A 13,287-nucleotide genomic window follows, 5' to 3' on the forward strand; every position below is an offset into this window, starting at 1 on the left:
CATCCGGGAGAAGCACTCTTGGGGAACGAGCCCACCCTCACCAACCTCCAGCTCATGGGTTTTTTTCCCCTTGCCTTGAGACCACCATACGTGGTGCCACAAAGCAGGGCAGGTGCCTCTGATTCCCATGGAAGCTGTGACTTCAGACACCTCTCTTAGCCCTTCTCCAACCTCTCCCCTCTGTCCAGGAGAAAGGCAGGCCCCAAGGGATGCTGGGAAACTAGATGCAGGCTTGCCTTTTAAATCAGGAGTCCCTGCATCTTCAAGAGGACATTACAAGATAAATAGCTTGCCCATGCCTTCTCACTCGTTGTAAAGGACGTTCACCCTCTCTTCCCCAACTACTTCTTTGAGAATGCCGGTGTGTGTGTGTGTGTGTGTGTGTGTGTGTGTGTGTGTGTGTGTGTGTAGGGACTTTTTCTGGGTTTCTCACTCTCATGCTACCCTCCCCTTCAATAGGAAACAGGAGGAGAAAAATCACAGAAGTCGGAAATTCTAATGTACCTTTTTCACTTGTGCTGGAGACTGGGCAAGCCTCACTCACTCTCAGAAGATGGTGAGGGATTACAAACCCAGATGTCAATTCCTATTTGAAGAGAAAGATTTTAAACATCACTGTCAATGTGAAAAAAAGAAAGGGGTGTTGGGCAAGGAAAGCAGAAATGTATTTATTTTGTCCTTTTGCAGGTGGTCTCTCTCAGTCCTTGATGCCTAGGAAGGGAGAGGAATGGGAGGTGGGTGGTGGGAGGTGGGGGGGGGTGGGAGGGAAGGGAAAACCTCATCTGGATTAAGGAGCCATTTTAAAATCGTTGATCTTGCCAGATTCCAACTTCTGACAGCTGCTAAAATAGTGCTGCCATTTAGAAGCGGGAAGGGACAATTCGTTAGGCTAAATGCACAGGGAGTCGCAAAAAGACTTTCCTATGCCTGTCCAGAACCTTTTAGCTTCGACCCACTGAATCACCATGAGTGGAGGGTGCATTTGGGAGACCCTGGAAGGATGAGAAGACACATTTCCTCCCCTCAGAGTCTGCCCACTACCAGTGACTGGCTCAAAGGAAAGCCGCTTCTATGCAACACCCCCCTCTGCTGGATTCTTGTATGGAACACAGCACCCTGACATCCTGCTGCTGCTGGAGGAGAAGCTCCTCAGAGCCCATCAGTACACTGAAACTCACTTGGGGTTGGCCAAGCTGGTCTCTCTCGCCAGATCCGCTACAGTTTCGCCTAGGATGAACTGTCCTTAAACACTTTACCCAGGAAAGATAAGACACGTTTCCCAGGGTGGGACAGATGCTGACTAGCACAGAGAGTTAGAACTTCAAAGGATGAGGAGCCTTCCAGAGAGGCAGAGCTGCTCACTGAAGGCCCCAGCTGTGAGGAAATGAAGCTGGGCCAGGACCTCCTTCCTCTGCCTCTCCCTTTAGAGCTACCTCTCTCTGGCGACAGAGGAACTCATCGATGGTCAGGTTAGATGAGTTTAGAGCTGTCAGTCATGGAAATCACTGGACTGTGTAGGAAGGAGCTAGCCATTTAGACAGGTGGTCCTTCTCTCAGACTCTCTCTCTCTGGCTGTGTCTATGGGGGAGAAGATTCTATGGCTCCAATTTCATTGAGGGAATGAAATCAGAATTGGTATGGTGTGGGGGTCTTCGATAAATCACGGACCATAGGTCAGGTGACATGAGAATACCTCTATATCCTGCTCGGTCCTGTGGCCCAACACCTTCTCTATAAGAATGACTGTGTCCACAGTGGTCTGTCCAGTGGGGTTTTCTGCAATGAGAAAGTGCCCCTCACCTGCACTGACCAGCCTACAGCCGCATTAGCCACATATAACTGGTTCTGGAAGCAGGGATGGTATGTCAGGGGAAGTAGATTGAGTTTTATGTCACTTTAATATAAGTATAATTTCAATGTCACTTAAATTTAAAGAGCCCTATCTGTTTCACAGTGACTGAGGCAGGACAGAGTGACGGAAAATTATAGGGTCGTAGGAACAGAACAGACTACATCTCTGCCCAACTGAGAATCAAGATTACCAGCACAGTTAATTAACATTTGATTCGAGTCTTTCGATCTTCCCAGATGAAGTCCTGAAATTCTCTAGGAATCTCACTAGAATCAATCTCTCTCTGTCTCTGTCTCTGTCCCTGTTGTCGCTGTCTCTCTGTCTCTCCCTCTCCCTCACTCCCTCCCTCCTTTTTCTCTCTCTGTTTTCTTTCTGTGGCAGGGTGTCTCTGTGCAGCCTTGGTTGTTCTAGAACTTTCTCTGAAGACCAGGTTGTCCTCAGACTCATAGAGATCCACCTGCCTCTGCCTCCCAAATGCTGGGATTAGAGGTGTGTGCCACTATGGCCGGGTACTAGAACCCCTCTTTACAGTTGTTGCACATCTCAATCCCCTTGTGTAACCTGGTGGCTCCTGACTTCATTTATCAAACCGGAACCCCATCCAAGGCACTTTGGAGATTTATCTGCTTCTCACTTATCAAAGAGAGCATGGAAATAAGATAGTGTGCGTGTGTGTGTGCGTGCAACCTTTTGAGATATAAGGAGAGCTTCCAACATGATGTTATATGGCTAAGGCATTTGCCCTGGGGCTTTCCCTTGAGAAGGCTGCACCTATGTTTTCTAATGCATCTTCTTTACTTCCCGAGTGCCTTTCTTCCTCTCAAAATTCTCCTTTGAAAAGTGTCTTAATAAACACCAAATCTGCTTTGCGGTGTAATGGACCGTGCCAGGAAACTTAGAAAGCTTGAGCAACCCAGCCCCCAGGTACCTACCTGAGACTGTAGGCGCCTCCCTGCTCCCTACCAGATTCCTGGCCCAGCTCATTGTAGTCCTCAGCCTGAGGGCCCCCAACTCTGTTACCAACTCTCCTCCTGGATGTTCAGGAATTTGGAAGCCCTGGGGCCTCCCACATCCTAGGCTGCATTTTGCCATCTCCCGAATGGTGTCTCCGATGCTTCGCTTGAGCCCAGCACCTGATAGCAGAGTAAATGCAGTCTAGCGTATCTCCGTTTCGCCTCCCCAGTGGCACTTTCACACCCAAGCAGTGGGGTGGAACCAATGTATTCACTGGGCATATTGACAGGAACCTGATTCACCCAGGGTTGCTTACAGGTGCACGGCCAATCCCCAAATAGCTGCATCACCATGGATACTTCTTTGTAACTATACACGCAAGAGTCTCTCTTCAGTGAACTACTTTCTCTCTATGTTCTTGTCTAGCACCTCCTCAGTGTAGCTGGGGTAGCATTAAATATAGCTGGACAGGTAGGAGCGAGTGGTAGGATTCTCAGACGTAGGTCTACTGACCCTCCCCACAGCTTGCTTCTTTTAGAGAACATCAACAGACCGTATCAGCTCTGATGCAGAGGGTAATGTCTGATAAATTCCCTTCCAACAGAAGGTTCGTACTCTTAGAGCCCCAATGTTGCTTGATAGGGATTAAGAGGCCCAGGGACCCTGGATAGACTCTGAGATAGGTGATATCTATGTTTCATGTGGGCTCTAGAGTTCCAAGACTCAGAAGGTTTGGATAGGATACCATGTCTGGGGTACGTGGACTCTGGGCTATTTTGAAGGAGGGCACCGAAGTGAACATGGATTAATCACATAGCAGCCTTTGTCTGTCTTATGCATTTGTTTGATGCATCATTTGGAAGCTACCAGGAGGTGTTGGAGATGTGGAATCTGGAGTTGGCATGCAACCAGTGCCACTAGGCACCACACTGTACTGACCATCCTTCCTGACCTCTGGGCACTGCCTTCACCCACAGAGTCATTTGTTTCCTAGCATGAAGTCTGAGGCTTGCCGAAGTGCTGTAGAGAGGGGAAGTTGGGGGATACATCAAGTAATGAGGCAGAAGAGACAAACAGACTAACTTACAGGGCCTGTGGGAGATGAATGGTCACTTCGAAGGATACAAGTACTTTGGAACTGAGCCCACCTCTGTGCACTGAGCCACCATTGTGTGGCTAGCCTCAGCACTCCCTAAAATCTATTGGCTTCAACATAAGGGATAATGTGTTCGTCCACCCAAAATGTGGAAACTAGGAGGTGAAGGACCAACATGGGGCTACTTAGCCAATGACTGGCGGCCCTGGGGCACACATGCAGTAGTATAGTTACAGCTAATGATTGTGGTCATGAATATGATCAGAGTCCTTTGCAGACTGCCTGTGATGAAGGCACAGGACCCAGGATATCCTGTCACTCCTAATCCTGTTTCCTGGTCCTCTTTGATGGAGAGCACTCTTCCAGTGCAACCCCAAGTCTCTTTTTCCTTGGTCCTCACCTTCCCTGTCCACCCATTGCTGCCAGCTCCATGTTTAGGCTTCTGTTCTGCAAAGAGCTGTCTTACAATCATCCAGTTTCCCTATGACTCCTGGCAGACAGGTTTAGCCAACCCCTTGGTTCCTGTTTCTGGGATGCCTAACCTGAGACCCATGGAACCCATGACTTCGCCTCTGACTTACTGGATTAGCCAAGAGGGAGGGAGTTCTTTTTGTGGCTACTCTTTTTGACCTTTGAACCCCAAATGTCTTTTCTACAAAGTTGATACTCTTTATGGGTCCCCTCACCCCATTTTGGCTCTAGGAGTTAAAAAAATATGTGCTCCTTTTAGCTTTATCTTAAAGATTTGTTTATTTGGTGATGGAGGCTCGAGTGCCACACACCATGCAGGAGGTCAGAGGAGAGAACTCTTCTGGAGGTAGCGCTCTCCTTCCACCACGGGCATTCTTGGAATGGAACTCAGATTGTCAGACTTGGCAGCAAGCTCCCTTACCCACTAAGCCACCCATTAGCCCTCCCTCTGGTTTTTATAAAGGATAGTCCGCAGGTCAGGTTGGTGTGTGGTACACATGGAGATCTCTAGTTCTTGCAATGGTTCAAACTGTGAAAGCAGAGTGACCTGTGGGTGGCACTTGTGTGGCTGTCTATTCTTCAAGAGTCCTCCTGGTCTCTTAAGGCCACCTCCAAGTTTCCTTGAGCCACTTCAGTCAAATAGGCTCTTAAGCACAAAAGTGTAAGGCAGACACCAGGGTCAGCACAGGGACATCAATTCCACTGTAAATTTTACAGTAACCCATCTTTGGCCAGGCTGAGGCTCGTTGCCAGAATGGTTCACAGGGCTGCTGTAAGTACACACTTAGTTGTTTTTAAGTAAACATTAATTGGGCACCTACTATTTGCCAAACATTGTCTTACACACCTGCACCCTCATTACCACTTTAAACAGGGCTTGCCTTTAAGTCTGGTTTGGTTTGGGGAGGGCGCTATGCATCTGGAGCGGGATTACAGAAATCACAGTCCTCTCTTTCCCCCTCTTGACTCTTCAGAATTTATTTCCCAGGAGAGAGTGTTCCGTTGTTTGATTTTACGATTTATGATGATGGAAGACTCTCCCCCTACACACTTTTCTTCTTCTATTAAATGCTTGCCAAGGAGGTGTGTTCCACGGAAGGTAGACAGGAGGCCGGAATGGGAGTCTGTGGTGAGGGCAGCTTAACGGGGAGGGGAGGGACAGCCACATTAATAAACTGAGATCATAAAGGAACCGGGGGTAGGGGCAGAGCCTTTGTTGGAAAGATATTAATAGGGGTAATGCTTACATTCTTAGCTGGAGAAACCATTTGATCTCCTGAGCATAGCTCTGGTGTCTCTCATGCTATGTATTACATGTAAATGCCTCTCCACTCACAAAGTCATTTGTCACATCCAGGACTTGAAAGTTTCTACAAAGTCCAGAGCTTTGGAAAGCAGGTCTGGGCCATCATCGCAGCTGAACCAAGAAGGAATGTGCTTTGAAAGGCTCTGCAGGAGGATGATCTCCACAGTCACGTTGGCGTGGGTACCAGCTACATGGTTTAGGGGGGCAGACAAATAGGAGAACGATTAACTTGGTGCTGAGGAAATGATCCTGGGTACCCTGTGGTCATGAGTCAGGCAGTTACATGGAAAGCATGAAGACTTGGATTTGAGTTCCAGCACCCACTTGAAAAGCCAAAAGGTGCTGTGTACCTGTCATCCCAGCGTTGGGGAGACAGAAACACAAGGATCCCTGGGGCCTTCCTAGCTGAATCAGTGAGTTCCGGGCCAGGTTTGGTGAGAGACTCTTTGTCAAAAGTTAAGGTAGCAAACAACTGAGTCAGGCAATCACCATCATCATCCAGCCTCTATATTCACACTTCCCCCACCCCGCGCACACATATGCACACACACACATATGCACACACACACATATCACACACACACACACACACACACACACACACACACACACACACACGCCCATAAATTAGGTTACCATGATGTGCCAGGCAGAGGAAAGCACTTTTAAATCCATTTGTTCACCTCCATTGAATGGCGATCCGACTAACAAAGGTAAAGGAATAGCCTTTAAGGGTGGAGTTGGGTTTGGAAGAATGGTGGGTAGAGAAGAGGAAGAAAAGGAGTCTCTAGTCATCTATCCAGGCCCATGCTAATCATTTGTACTCCGTCAGAGAAAATGGATGACCATTGTATGTGTGTATGATACCAGTGTGGGGAGGGGAGGATCACAAATGCTGTTAGAAGATATTTTGTAAAAAAAAATTATTAATAATAATAATATCTTCCCTCATGGGGACCAAGTTCCAAACAGCTCAGCTACTTTTGAGTCAGAGTCTAATTGTGAACCACGGACTTTAGGAGCACCTGGTAAAAATGTCCCTGAAATTCCCTGCGAGAGAAAAGTCCCCTTGGTACCAACAGATGTTATTTATCAAGTTAAAGGGAAATGGGGTAGAAAAGGAAGAGCACCCTAGAGGCCACATAGGTCTCAGCTGTCCATGTGAATGTCACTGGCATCAAAGCCATGGTCCCTCTTTCAGCCTGTAACGTCTGTGTTGTCCCATATAAGGACAACCAAGAGAGTGCTGACCGATACACACTGTATAAGGTAGTGGAGAGGACTGGTCATTTATTAGGGTGCTGGGCAAGGCAGGGCTGTTGCCTAGCTACAGGATGATGATCAGAGAGAAAGATAGGAGGATGAAGAAAGAGAGCTCTTACATCCATCTAATCCCCAGAACCAACTGTCTAGTTGAGGTAGGAGGCAGACAAGGGAGAGGAGACAGCAAAGAATGAGACTGGGAAGAGGGAGTCAGTTCTTGTAGGGCAATGGACAGTAAGTGGTACCCTCCTTGATGTTGTAGTACTGAGAGGATGCCCGCTCTCTTCAGAGGCCCTGGAGACCATTTAAGACTCTGTGTGAGGACCTGGAGAGATGACTCAGTGGTTAAGAGCCCCAACTGCTCTTCCAGAGGTCCTGAGTTCAAATCCCAGCAACCACATGGTGGCTCACAACCATCTGTAAAGAGATCTGATGCCCTCTTCTCGTGTATCTGAAGACAGCTACAGTGTACTTATATATAATAAATGAATAAATCTTTTTAAAAAAAAGACTCTGTGTGAAATGCTCGGTAAATGTCTTAGCCACTGCTCTATGGGCAACTCTCACAGAAGAAAACATGGGGGGCTTACTTTCATTATCATTATCGTGGGGAGCACAGCGGCAGCCAAGTACTGAGAGCTACAACCTGATCCAGAGGCAGCAGGTAGAGCAGGAGAACTGGGCCTGGTGTGAGGTTTTGAAACCTCAAAGTAACCCCAGTGACACATTTCCTCCAACAAGGCCACCCTTCCGAATCCAATATATGAGCCTATGGGGGGCATTTTGTTCAAACCACCATGTTCCATTCTTTGGCCCCCATAGGTGTGCAACCATATTATAATGAGCACTGCATTCAGTCCAACTTCAAAAGTCCCATAGTCTGTCAGTCTCAACACTGATTAAAAGTTCAACGTCTCTTCTGAGATTCATGGCAATCTCTGAACTATAACCCCTGATAAAATAAAAATTTAAAATAGATCACGTGCTTCCAACATACAATGGCACAGAATATACATTGCCATTCCCAGAGGAAGGAAAGGGGGCATAGTGAGGAAATATTGGTCCAAAGAAAAACCAAACTCGGCATCTCCATGTGATGTCAAAGTGCTCTTCAGATCTCCAGCTCCTTTCATGGCTGTTGACCACAACCAACTTCTTTCTCTTGGGTTGGTTCTACTCCCTGTTTTGCATGCCAGAACTCAGTGGATTTCCTTAGGCATGGACGGAGAGTTCCTAACCCTCCTTTTCTATCCTTGACTCTAAAACGGAACCATGTGGTCAAACTGGTGCTTGATGGGGCTGGAACTTGCCCTCCTTGTTCCTATTCAAACCACCACAGTAGGAAATAACCACCTTCTTCCTCTATACTACTCTCCAAAAAGATGAAGGCATCGTTCACCCACATTTATAAATGAACCTGCTGGGTCCACAGGACTCTCTCTGCCCCTGTGGATCAAGCAGAAAGTAAGACCCAGTGTTCGTGCACTGGGAATATAAGTAAAATATGTGGATGATCTGTGGTCATAAAGCAACACTGTGTTGGTGAATGAGACATGTCTTCAACAGGCTCACATATTTTTAAACACTGGATGCCTGGTTGGTGACTGTGTATGGAGAAGTTATGGGACCTTAGGAGGGGGAGCCTTGCTGGAGGGAGTGATTCACTTGGGGATGGCAATGGGTGGGTGTTGGGGGGTTGGGGTTGGGGGATAGGGTGGTGGCGAGTGGGGGTGATGTTTGGTCTTTGACCCACCTACAATCTAATCTCTCTGCTTCATGATTGCCGTTAAAAGCTTGTGAGCCTCTTGCTCTTGCTCCCATCTTGTCCATCATTAAGTATGTTCCTGAGGACCCATGATCCCTTCCTCCACAGGCCACTTTTGGTCATGAGGTTGTATCCTAGCAGCAAGAAATCAACTAACACAAACGCAAGTTTTAAAGTCAGATTTTACTCGAATCTTTTCATCCAAATGAAATCAGAGCTGTTAGGAGGATCCCTTGCTCGCCTTCTGAGTTGGGGTTCATGGCAGTGCTCACAGGGCTAGAGGAGGGCAGAATTACCAATTGACAAAATTAACCTTCACACTTATTTTCCTGTATGCTCTGCAAATCAATCCATCTTCTAGAAAAGGATTCAAGACATTTTATCTGCAACTTTGAAATAAACATATATGAATTTCTCTTGTCAGGTATGTTTGGTGTGTGTGTGTGTGTGTGTGTGTGTGTATGTTTGTTGTTGTTCTTCCATTGCCACAGGCCCCTAATGTTGGGCAGTATATTAATCAGGGTTCCCTAGAAAACAGAAAATCAAGTAAAATATGATATATATTTATATATGGGGCTTTATTGAAATGCCTTACAGACTGTCATTCAGACAGTCCAACAAAGGCTATCTACCAAAGAAGTCCAAGAATTCAGCAGTGGTTCAATCCATAAAGCTGGATATCTCAGCTGCTCTTGACTCTAATGATAGTGAAACAATGAAATTATCAGTGTGTGTGTGTGTGTGTGTGTGTGTGTGTGTGTGTGCGTGTGAAGGTCAAAGGGCAACCTCTAGTCTCATTCCTCAGGAACTGTCCACTTTTGTCTTGAGACTGTTTCTCACAGGCCAGAGACTTTACCGAGTACCCCAGGTTAGCTGGCCGGTAAGTTCCAGAGACTCGCTGTGTCTCTACTTTCCATCTTGCCATTGTATCTGGTTTGGTTTGTTTTTTTGTGTAGATTCTGGGGGTTGAAACCAGGACCTGATATTTGTGAGACAAGCACTTTATGAATGAACTTATCACCTAGCCCAGTGGGATGGGGTTTATAGATGTAGCAAATAATTGGGTTTAGAGGAGGTGGTGAGTATTCGTGGGAGGCAGGGGGAACCTTGCAATGACATTAATGACCTTGTAAGAAGAGACAACTCTGTAGGAACCTGGACAGAAGGTGGCTGTTGACCAACCATGAAGAGGGACTTCACTAGGGACCCAGAAGCTCTAGAACTATGAGAAAATATGGTTCTGTTATTCCAGTTTCCCAGACTGTTGTATCACATTACAGCAATTTAAGTTGGCCAAGATTTGATACCCTTGGGGAATTCAGAAGATGAGAGACAGAGGGACAAAAGGACAATAAAGCCATTGCTATAGCCAATGTAGGACAATCCAACAGCAGAATTATAAATAAACAAGGAGTAACTGTACAACAGAGTGCTATGCATCAGTAAAAAAGGAATAAAATCTCCCATGCTACTAACACAGAGAAAAGCTCTAAATTCTAGAGTAACGTGTCGTTTAAACCCATTGAGAATAACAGACAACTTAATGGTTTATCATTACAGATCTATATATGTTTATATATACATATTAAAATTAGGAAGACAATAGCAAGGTTTAAAAAAGTCATAAACTACAGGAGGAGGGGTTGTCTTGAGGAAAGGGTGAAGAAAATAAGGGGTGTGAGGACACACAGGTTCATATCTCACAGGGGCTGTGTGTTAGCCTCTGTGATGAGGCCATGGTTCTGTTCTGTTACATTTTATACCATCTGTATAGTGTTGTGTATACTATTATGTGTGTATATAAAACATTTTATCATTAGAAAAACAATTTAAGCAAGAAAGAAAACATAGTAAAAGCATAAGTCTTGGAGGATGGCCAACCTGGGCTCTGCTCCAGACTACTCGGCTTGCTGTATGAGAGAGGCTATTCCCTTGGAGATTCATGGAACCCCTAAAATGGGAGTCTAAAGCCTGGGAGCTGGGCCGTGGAGCCTGCATACAGCAGGTGTGTGTGATGTGGAAGTTATCGAGGGCAGCTTGTTCAGTGCTTCGAATTGTCCTTAGAGGTTCCGAGGTGGAAGCCTTTCCAGTCACAATCTGGAGCAGGTTGTCTCTTCTTTGGAACTATAACTCTTGGAGGCAAGAGCGAAGAACGAACCGAAAAGGTGGTGTGAGGATGCTCACCCACACCTGGGAGGAGGAAGTGGGAAGATCAGAAATCCAAGGGCTTTGGCCACATGGTGAGGGTCAGAGTAGCTTGTCTGTTTGTCTGTCTGCTGCCTGCCTGCCTGCCTGCCTGTTTCTGTGTGTCTCTCTGTGTCTGTTTCTGTCTCTGCCTCTCTCTCTCATAACACACACACACACACACACACACACACACACACACACACACACACACACAAATCAAGTAAACAGAGAGTACATAAAAAGAAGGGACCAAGAGGCTATCAGTGGAGATGCTCCACATGGTGATGCAGAGCAGAGGACTTGGAACAACTCAGAAAACAAGTTCTACATGATGGGCATCTAGGGAGGCCCACGGCACTTTGTGGAAACTGGCTCAAAATTGGGCAATAGGGAAATTCAGGGACACCTAAGATTCTGTTTTTTACTTTTTAATCTGTGCAATTGAGTTAGAACTGAAGAAGGAGATCTGGGAAGATGGCTTAGTGGGTAAAGTGCTTGGATTAAGGTTTAGATCCTAGCACCTAGACAGGTGCTGAGCACGGTGACATATGTCTGTAATCTGTAAACAGACCCTGGGGCCTTGCTGGCCAGAAATGGTGAGTCTCAAGTTCAATAAGAGACATATTTTCTTGAGAAGAGGTCTCATGTCAAATCTGGAGCTAGACTGGAAGATAGATAAACAGGGTAGGTCTTCTCTCTTCGGCCGTCTGAGTGTTGGAGTTGCAGGCTTACACACAACAATGCCCAGCTTTTCACATGGTCTCTGGGGATTTGAACTCAGGTCCTCAGGCTTGTACAGCAAACATCCTTACCCACTGAGTCATCTCCCAGCTCCCATCTTGATTTTTGTGAGAGTCTCTCGCTGAGATCTGGAGCTTACCAATCAGGCTAGACTTGCCGCCACAAATCTCAGGGACTTCCTGTCTCTGCCTTTTCCAGTGCTGGGGCTACAAGTGCACGATGCCACACTTAGCTTTTGCTTTTTTTTTTTCTTTTTCTTTTTTTTTTCTTTTCTCTTTTTTTCGGAGTCGGGGACCGAACCCAGGGCTTTGCGCTCGCTAGGCAAGCGCTCTTCCGCTGAGCTAAATCCCCAACCCCACACTTAGCTTTTAAAAATAATTTTTATAGTTTTTAATCTGTGTGTCTTCTGCAGTGCCTACAAGACTTTATGTGCAAAATGTGTGTGTAGGCGCTCAAGGAATCCAAAGAGTATTTCATGCCCTGGAACTGGAGCTTCAGGCAGTGGCGAACCATTCACTGTGGGTGCTGGGAATGGAACCTGGGTACTCTAGGTAAAGTGCTCAGCACCGCTCCAGCCCCACACATGGTAAGGACTTGAGGTGTAGGGCCAGGGGTGGAGCTCACATCCTAATTGGGTGCAAGCACTCTCCTGCCTATACCATATCTCAGCCCCTCGGTGTGGGGAAGGACATGTTTATGAACATCGCTGAGGTGCGCTTGTCCTGCATCCTGTCACATTCAGCATCAGGTGCAGGACCACTGGCCTTCTAAGCGCAGAGGTCTGCATTCTGTGGAGGGCGAGAGGTAACGGGGTGGGGTTGGTGAAGATTTAAGAGTAGAGGTATAACGCGGATGGGTGCGGCTTGCCTCGCAGAGTAGCTGCTGCAGAAGAGGTGGAGGGGAAGAGCAGGAGTGAACAGCCAACAGGCAGCCAGTGAGGAGGCTGCGGCTGCTTGGGGCTAGGGTGATGAAAGCCTGACAAATGGCTCCAGAGATGCTGAAGACGGATACTCAATGCCTTCCGCCCTGGAGGAATGTTCTGATTTCCACGGGGGACCCTATCTTAACCAAAGAAACGAGACTGGAGACAGCTATAGCTTGGATCACAGCGGGCAGGCAGGAGGGAGTTTGGAGGTAAAGAGTCTGAGGGGTCTTTAGGGCTTCTCTCTGGTGTTAAGCTCTCTGTAACTATATAAAAACAATGCAAAAGGCCGATAAAAACGATTTGAGATGAATGCCTATAATTTTAGCACTCAGGAAGCTGAGACAGGAGGATCCCCTCCATTTGAGGTCAGACTGAGCTATATAGTGAGTTCAAGGCCAGCCAGGGCCACAGAAGTGAAACCTTGTCCTAACCCAAGGAGACCAAGGGCTAGGGATGGAGTTTAGAGGATAGAGTGCTTGTCTCCTGAGTTCTATCCCAGTGATAAATAAACCAGGGTTTGAGGGGCACAGTTCTAACCCCAGTGCTCTAGAATTAAAGGCAGATGGATCAGACGTCCGAGGTCATCCTTGGCTACTCAGAAATCTCAAGGACAACACGGACCATATGAGAACAGGTCTTGAAAAGATAAAAAGAAACAGAAATAAGCCCTAGAGGGCTGGGGAGATGGCTCAGCTGGTAAAGCACTTGCAGCACAAACCTGAGAGCT

This window comes from Rattus norvegicus, chromosome 9 (assembly GCF_036323735.1).
Source record: "Rattus norvegicus strain BN/NHsdMcwi chromosome 9, GRCr8, whole genome shotgun sequence".
NCBI lineage: Eukaryota > Metazoa > Chordata > Mammalia > Rodentia > Muridae > Rattus > Rattus norvegicus.